Source organism: Conger conger, chromosome 18, assembly GCF_963514075.1.
Source record: "Conger conger chromosome 18, fConCon1.1, whole genome shotgun sequence".
Lineage (NCBI taxonomy): Eukaryota > Metazoa > Chordata > Actinopteri > Anguilliformes > Congridae > Conger > Conger conger.
The window spans coordinates 25,231,444-25,238,354 of record NC_083777.1 but is presented as its reverse complement, the minus strand read 5'-3'; the positions used below and the strand labels follow the sequence as shown (position 1 = coordinate 25,238,354).

Genomic DNA, 6,911 nt, shown 5'->3' with positions numbered 1-6,911 from the left:
ACTGGCGGCTTCTTGTGCGTAAAACTCTTTCAACGTGCCACCATGGTCTCCAGACCCCGCATCTGCCAGTCGTCAATGCTGCCCCTTGTGGTGCAGATTATCGTAACAAGAAAATATCCTATGAAGAGAGAAAAGCGATAACCTCAGCGAGTTTCGTTGGGGACTGTGCTGCCCTTCACGATGAAGCGAGTACAGTGGAACATTAGACGTCACCGCTTAATAGTTTATAATTCACAGCAATTATAAAAAGGAACTCATAACAAAGCCACTTTGACATTTTTTTTTACAGTTTGACATTTAGCAGAGCCTCTCATCCAGGGCAATTTACTCAGATCATATTTTTACATGCGGTGCATTTATACAGCTGGGCATGTTACAGACTCTGTCACTCTGTAGGACAGGGACTTGATGAGTTCTGAATTGGGCCAATAACATATAGGAGTTGGGCCAGGAACCATATGAATCAAAGTAAAATAACTTCTTCTTTTTTTATATATCAGCCTGGAGTAGAGGGAGATAAGGGTGTTGTCATGGATGGAGTTGGTTGTTCCGCACAAAAAAACAGGGCATTGTACATCTTTTAAGATCTCTCTTCTTTGATAAAAAAAAAACGATCACAAAGAGTATTGAAAAGTGTTCGTTTGGGATTTTGGGGACCAAATTTGGTTTCACACAGCACCGGCTGTTGGTGAAGTGACACACACACAATTGTGCGTGACGAACACTGACCCAGCCTTTAGTTTCATTGGCGTAAGTGTTGCCTGGAGACAGGGTTTCAGTCAGCAGGGCATTCCCCGCCTCAGCAGTCTCATACCGGAGGTACTCCACCAGTAAACCTGTGTCTGTAGTCTGTCTGCACCAACAACGGCTGTCCTCCAGCACAATGGCTGCGCAGCTTCAAGGGCCAGCTGTTAGGAGCTCTCCAGAGCTCATGGAAGATGACGTCTCAAAGGGACAAGCTTACAATTGTGCAAAAAAACTAAAAAAAATATTCCAAGATTGAAGAACTGGGTCAAAGTGAAGTAAGGGGAAAAATAACTTAAATGCTACCAAGCATTATAAGTATGAGTTTTTTTATTTTATTTGCCAAGGCAGAACCATTTTCTTTCCTCCGTATCATTGCTGTTTATTTGTTTGGCAAACACCCTGACAGGGAAACAGGGAGCAGACAGAAATATAAAAGGTACTGCATATAATTGTGTGCAGTACGGGAGTTCACAAGCGAAATAACAGAAAAACAAAAAGCAAAGTTGAGAATTAGACAAAGTGATTTTGGGGGATAATGACCAGCATGGACAGAGTTTAACTATGCTAGATTAAGACTAAACAAAACAAAACATGTTTGAAAGAAATAAGTAATTAAATGGAATAATAAATGAATGAATGAAAATTTCAATGTTCAGGTTCAGGAGAGCATTTATTTCAGTGACAACAACCGATACCCGAGACATGTTGGATATGTAATGTGTGTGACAGCATACACTGCATCATCTCCTCAGACCTATTCAGTGAATCTCTCTCTCTCTCTCTCTCTCTCTCTCTCTCTCTCTCTCTCTCTCTCTCTCTTAAGAAGTCAGTGTCAGGAACAAGGACTACTTTGCTGCTCTCAGCTTTTGGCTGTGCTTCCACTTTCGACAGACCGTCGTGTGAGAGGTCACGATGAATAGCCACTCGGGCTAACTCGGTTCAGACAGAGGGGGAACTGTTCCTGACTCAGAAACAGACAGAATACCATTCTCTGCTCGGGTCCTGAGAAATGAAGAGGGAGCATGTGTGTGTATGGGGGGGCATCTGACCGTGGAAGATGGAAGAGAATTAAAATAGTGTCGTCAGCATGTATCATTCAGACCAACGTGCCCCGAATCACCCTTTGCTTCCTGGCAGCCAACCGCCCCCCACCATTAACAGAAAAAACAAAGCGTCTTTTCTTCCAGGCTCCTGAAGGATGAAAATGGGAACGAAAAAAGACAAGCAAAATCAGTCTTACTCTCTCCTCCAGAAAGAATAGACATTGAGTGGTGGCCTGTGGTCGCAGAATGAGGGGGTAATGATTTTATTCAGCTGCGAGAGCTATGAATCATCAAACGCAGCACACGTGCTCGGCCCGACAGCTTCACACACACACACACACACACACACACATCGGGGCCTCTTTCCGCATTCCTGCCCAAACCCTCCGAATCCTCAATGTTTCTTTTTGTTTCGGGGCAGATGGGGCTCATCCTGTCCGTGTCAGGGGTTTCCTGTCGCGTCCAGATGTGGCTCAAACGCAGGGGGGGCCGCCGAGGGAGAGAAAAAGTTACATCTGAACATGCCGTTCAATAAAGCGCCACTAGAGGGCAGCAGTTCCATCGCTAAAACAAAAGCTGTGATACTATAGAAACATTGTTTTCACTGAAAAATTGGAAATACGCATCTCTCCCCGCTTCTGCGGATTGTGAGTATTCCTATTTGACGTAAAACTTTACAAATAAAAAGTAAAATGTGCACACATCTGTGTGTGCCTGCTTTGAGCAGACTTTGGTAAACGTTTTGATGTTCCTTTGTAAGAAAAAGGGCTCTCCCTAGTGGAAATAGTAAAACATTGCATCTAACAACTGCTTGCTTTTTTTTTGACAAGTAGATTTGTTCACTCTGTTCACAAGTCGGTTGGTTCAAACATTTATTGCTGTTGTTAACTGGTCACCCGAAGCTGTGAGCAAACAACCCCTACCATGTGTCTCTAGACTGTACATCTGAATAAATTATTTATATTTTAATTTATATGAAGTGACAACAATAAAAATGATAAATTACAGTATAAGATCAACAACTGGCATTGAAGACATTTTTTGTCGCTTTGACAACCTAACTACTGCACTGGTACATCATATAGTGGATCAACTGCACTGCACTCATTAATTAATTCATTCGTTTATCCATTCATCCATCTATCCATTCATTTGTTCATTCATCCATCATTCATTAATCATTCATTCATATAGCCTTCTATTTGCTGGCAAAAAATGTGCAATTATTACAAAAAATGAGCATGAAGACCTCTGAAAACACAAAACATAACTTCATGAAGTCCTTTGTCCTCTCGTGGTACCCCCTCGTCCAAAACAGCAGTACTGCTGCTAGCGCTAATGCTACCGCTAGAGCTGATTAATGGCAGCAACATTAATAATGGCAGTAATTGCGGTAAGTGTAATAGCTGTGGACATAACCAGCAGCTGTTCGTACACGCTGGAAGGTCAGCTCATACGATCCAAACTCCCCGAACATGTTTTCATAACCTTATTATGACTTTTTTTCTCTTTTTTTTTGCTGTTGTATTAATTGCCGGGGAGTTCCGCTGAAAGATTGCGATCCTTCCCCGCTCTGTTTTCATTACATGCTGTGTGGAAAAGCGGAGGGAGGAGAGGAACGGGCGGAGGAGGCAGGAATGGAGGGGGTGGAGGTTTTGGGGGGAGGAGGGGGGAGGGTTCTCTCAGGCGATGGTAGTCCCACTGCCAATCCTGTACAATATTACAGGATAGCAGAGGTGGGCTTATTCTGCTCCAGTAAGACCAGGGTGTATGCAGGTTTTTCTTTCCACCAATTACCCCTAAATTATCTTATGCAGGTTTACATTTCCACCAATTACCCGTAAATTAGCTAATTGACTGTATACACCAGCAGTGGTTCACTCATTGATTAGCCCACAATAGAAGATATATAAAAGATATTGAACAGTCTTCGGCTGTCATTCATACAGTTATCACGAAATGTAGATAACATGTCAGATGGCATAACTGTTAGGGCTAATTAAGTAATTAAGGCTGGAGTTACATTAAAGTTGGAATGAAAACCAGTAACACGCACGCCCATCTCTGCTCTGCACAGAGCCTTCGGTTCCTGCAGCGAAATATATATCTTTAACCAGTAGGTGGCACTACAGGTCCATGGTTTCCTTGTCCTGTGCATTATGTACAGTTCCTCACTACAATGTTATGCATATTCCGTATTTGGAGCCGATAGGTTAAGTTCACTGAAGTGTGAGCAGGTAGTATCATGTTCCCTGGCTGGACTGAGCAGGTAATGATGGTTTAAGAGATTTGAGGAGGGGTGCCAGGCTCGACGTTCTCCGCACCCATCCAACGGTGAGAGCCTCCACAGCTCTTTACCAAGCGTCCTGCTCTCACGACCTCCTTCTGTCTGTCACCGCTCTCTCTCCCGTTTCAGCTGGACCCCCGATCGCACCCCCCCCCCCCCAACGCCAGCCCAATTCACCGGCCCTCGTCAGCCCCCCGCCTCCAACACGCCCCGCGCGCCCAACGCCCCTCGAGTGTGCGGAGGCGCTGAGAAGCAAAGTGCCCCCCAGCTCCCCCCCCTCCCACCCCACCCTGTGCCTGGGGAGGGAGGCCCAGCCGAGCCGCTGAAAGAGACACATTAGCGGGGTGAGAGACGGACCAGGCCTGGGCGAGGGGGCAGAATGGAGTCATTAAGGAGGTGTTGATGGAGGTCGGCTGGATCACCGGGGAGAGAGGGTGGGAGGGAGAGAGAGGGGGCGAGAGAGAGAGGGAGAGACAGCGACAGAGACAGAGAGAGGGGAGAGAGAGAGATAGAGGGTGGAGAGAAAGAGGGGGAGAGAGAGGGAGAGAGAGAGGGAGAGACAGAGAGAGGGGAGAGAGAGATAGAGATAGAGACAGAGAGAGCAAAAGGGGGGGAGAGAGAGAGACAGACAGAGAGAGAGAGAGAGAGAGAGAGAGAGAGAGAGAGGGAGGGAGGCCCTGGCTAATGCACAGACCCCTTCCCCGCTCTCCTGTGTTTGTGTATACGTGTAGAGGAACGAGACGCCGAGAGCTTTTACCATGGCACTGCTTACACAAACCAACAAACACTTTTCCGCAACGGTTCCCAAACCCAATAAATAACCTCAGCATTAAAATGCCTGATGTGTTTAGAATTGGTCTATTTTCTCTCGTCTGAGAAACAGGGCCGCTTTGTCTCGACGGCGGACACAGAAGGGCTGCATGGGAATAGATCATTATCACCCCCCCACCCCTGATCACATGTTTGTCACACACACACCGCCTGCAGTGGGGTGCAGTGTCACCACATGTGATTGGTCCAGGGCAGAGTGTTCAGTGAGAGACGAGTCACTCTATTGGGTGAAAGAGCGCAGAAGCAGGCACGTTATAGTGATCTGGTTTAATAAAAGCAGACTGCACCCTGAACACCCTGTTCTAGCCACCTATACTGGGTTATAAACCTTTGAACCTGAATACCGCAGCAACCAGGACACCGTCAGGAATTCAACACACTCCATGCCACAGTATCTGTAAAAATACAGAACAGAGACCAGACAAAGTGCTGTATCATGAATAGAGATAGAGGCACATTTTATACAGAAATCCAGATATAAAGGCAAAATGCAAAAGTTTTTGTCTTACCTTTTTCCTTAGTTTTGCGACTGCTCTCCAAATACTGTATTGAAAAAAGCTGTGATGTTCCAATGTCTCACCACTAGATGGCGAGAGAGTGCTGCAGAACGGCAGAGTGGGGTGTCTGGGTTCTGGAGTCCTCTGGAGCGCTGCTCTGTAGTCCGTCCTGCACCTTCATCACCTCCAGATGCTGACATGCTCCCGCCCCCGCCTTCAGCCCCCAAAATGCCCCAGGCCTTAACTGCAGGCTGATCACCACACATCTCATACGGTCGCCTCTTTCCTGCTCCTCTCCGTTCCTCCCTTCCTCCATCGCTCCTTCACCACTTTTCAGCTCGCCCGTCTCTACCCAGCCACTCCTCGTGTTGCCGTGGCAACATGTGATAGACGGGCCCTGGCCCCGCCTCTCCATCCAATCGGTCCAAATTGGTTTGACAACTCGGGGGGGGGGTATATACAGAAATGCAGGGCAGGTTTATTCATTTTCTGCTGTAATCTGGAAAATGTAAATTTCCACCGCAAACACGTTTTGGTTTTTGATTATTGGCTAACTGCTCCCAGCTGTTATGTACAGTACACGGCCTAGAAGGGCCCTAGCGTTGACAACCGGGTGAACCTATAAAATGAATTAGCGTGCCTGTTTATAAGTTAAAGATGTGACCCTTATTTTAAACGGCAGAAATCGCAACACAAAGACATGACATAAGGCACCGTGTATGAAACAAACAGAGCTGCTGTCAGATACTGCTCAGAGGCTGAGGTTGGCCTGCCATTTTACAGTGTGTTTTAAAGGCTCCGTCTTAATGAAACCAGCCCGTGAGGCGGGGTGGTTAATCACGCAGGTGTGAGGCGATTGGTCTGTGAGGTACACTTGACCTCTGATTGGACGCAGGTGAGAATAACAGGCTCAGCAGTGAACTGATTCAGCGTCGCAGTGCTGGGTCAGTCGCGTTACGTCACTGCAGGTTGGTGGTCGGTGGTTGTCACAGGGTGGAAGTAATTGACATGCTTTATTATTTCAATTTTAAAGTACGTATTAAACGTTTCTCTGTGTAGCCAGGCCTCGCGTGGGTGGGACACACACAGAAGAGTCTGTGTGTGGTCAGTTAAGTCGCGGTAGGTCCTGACAGTGAGAGTAGGAGTATTAATAGGAGCCACCAACACCCCCAGACCCAGACCCCATCCTCTGATCCCCGACCCTGGGCCCATCACACTTTACGATCAGCGGACAGGAAATGAGAAACGGTCAGATGTTCAGATGTGGAGCGAAACGCTGTGCGGGACACACACACACACACACGGGTCACACACACACACACACACACACACACACACGGGTCACGCACACACACGGGACACACACACACACGCGGGTCACACACACACGCGGGTCACACACACACACACGCGGGTCACACACACACACACACACACACACACACGCGCGGGTCACACACACACACACACACACACACGCGGGTCACACACACACACACACGCGGG

At 47.3% G+C, this 6,911-nt stretch overlaps 1 long non-coding RNA gene across 1 annotated transcript; it reads right to left on the bottom strand.

Annotated features, from left to right (window-relative positions):
* Nucleotides 1–5,160: 5,160 nt before the first annotated feature.
* Nucleotides 5,161–5,747, bottom strand: LOC133117984 (uncharacterized). The gene is made up of 2 exons (XR_009706350.1): nucleotides 5,418–5,747; nucleotides 5,161–5,303 (listed from the first exon to the last, which is right to left on the bottom strand). It is a non-coding gene; the product is annotated as an uncharacterized LOC133117984 (long non-coding RNA).
* Between the last annotated feature and the right edge of the window lie 1,164 nt (nucleotides 5,748–6,911).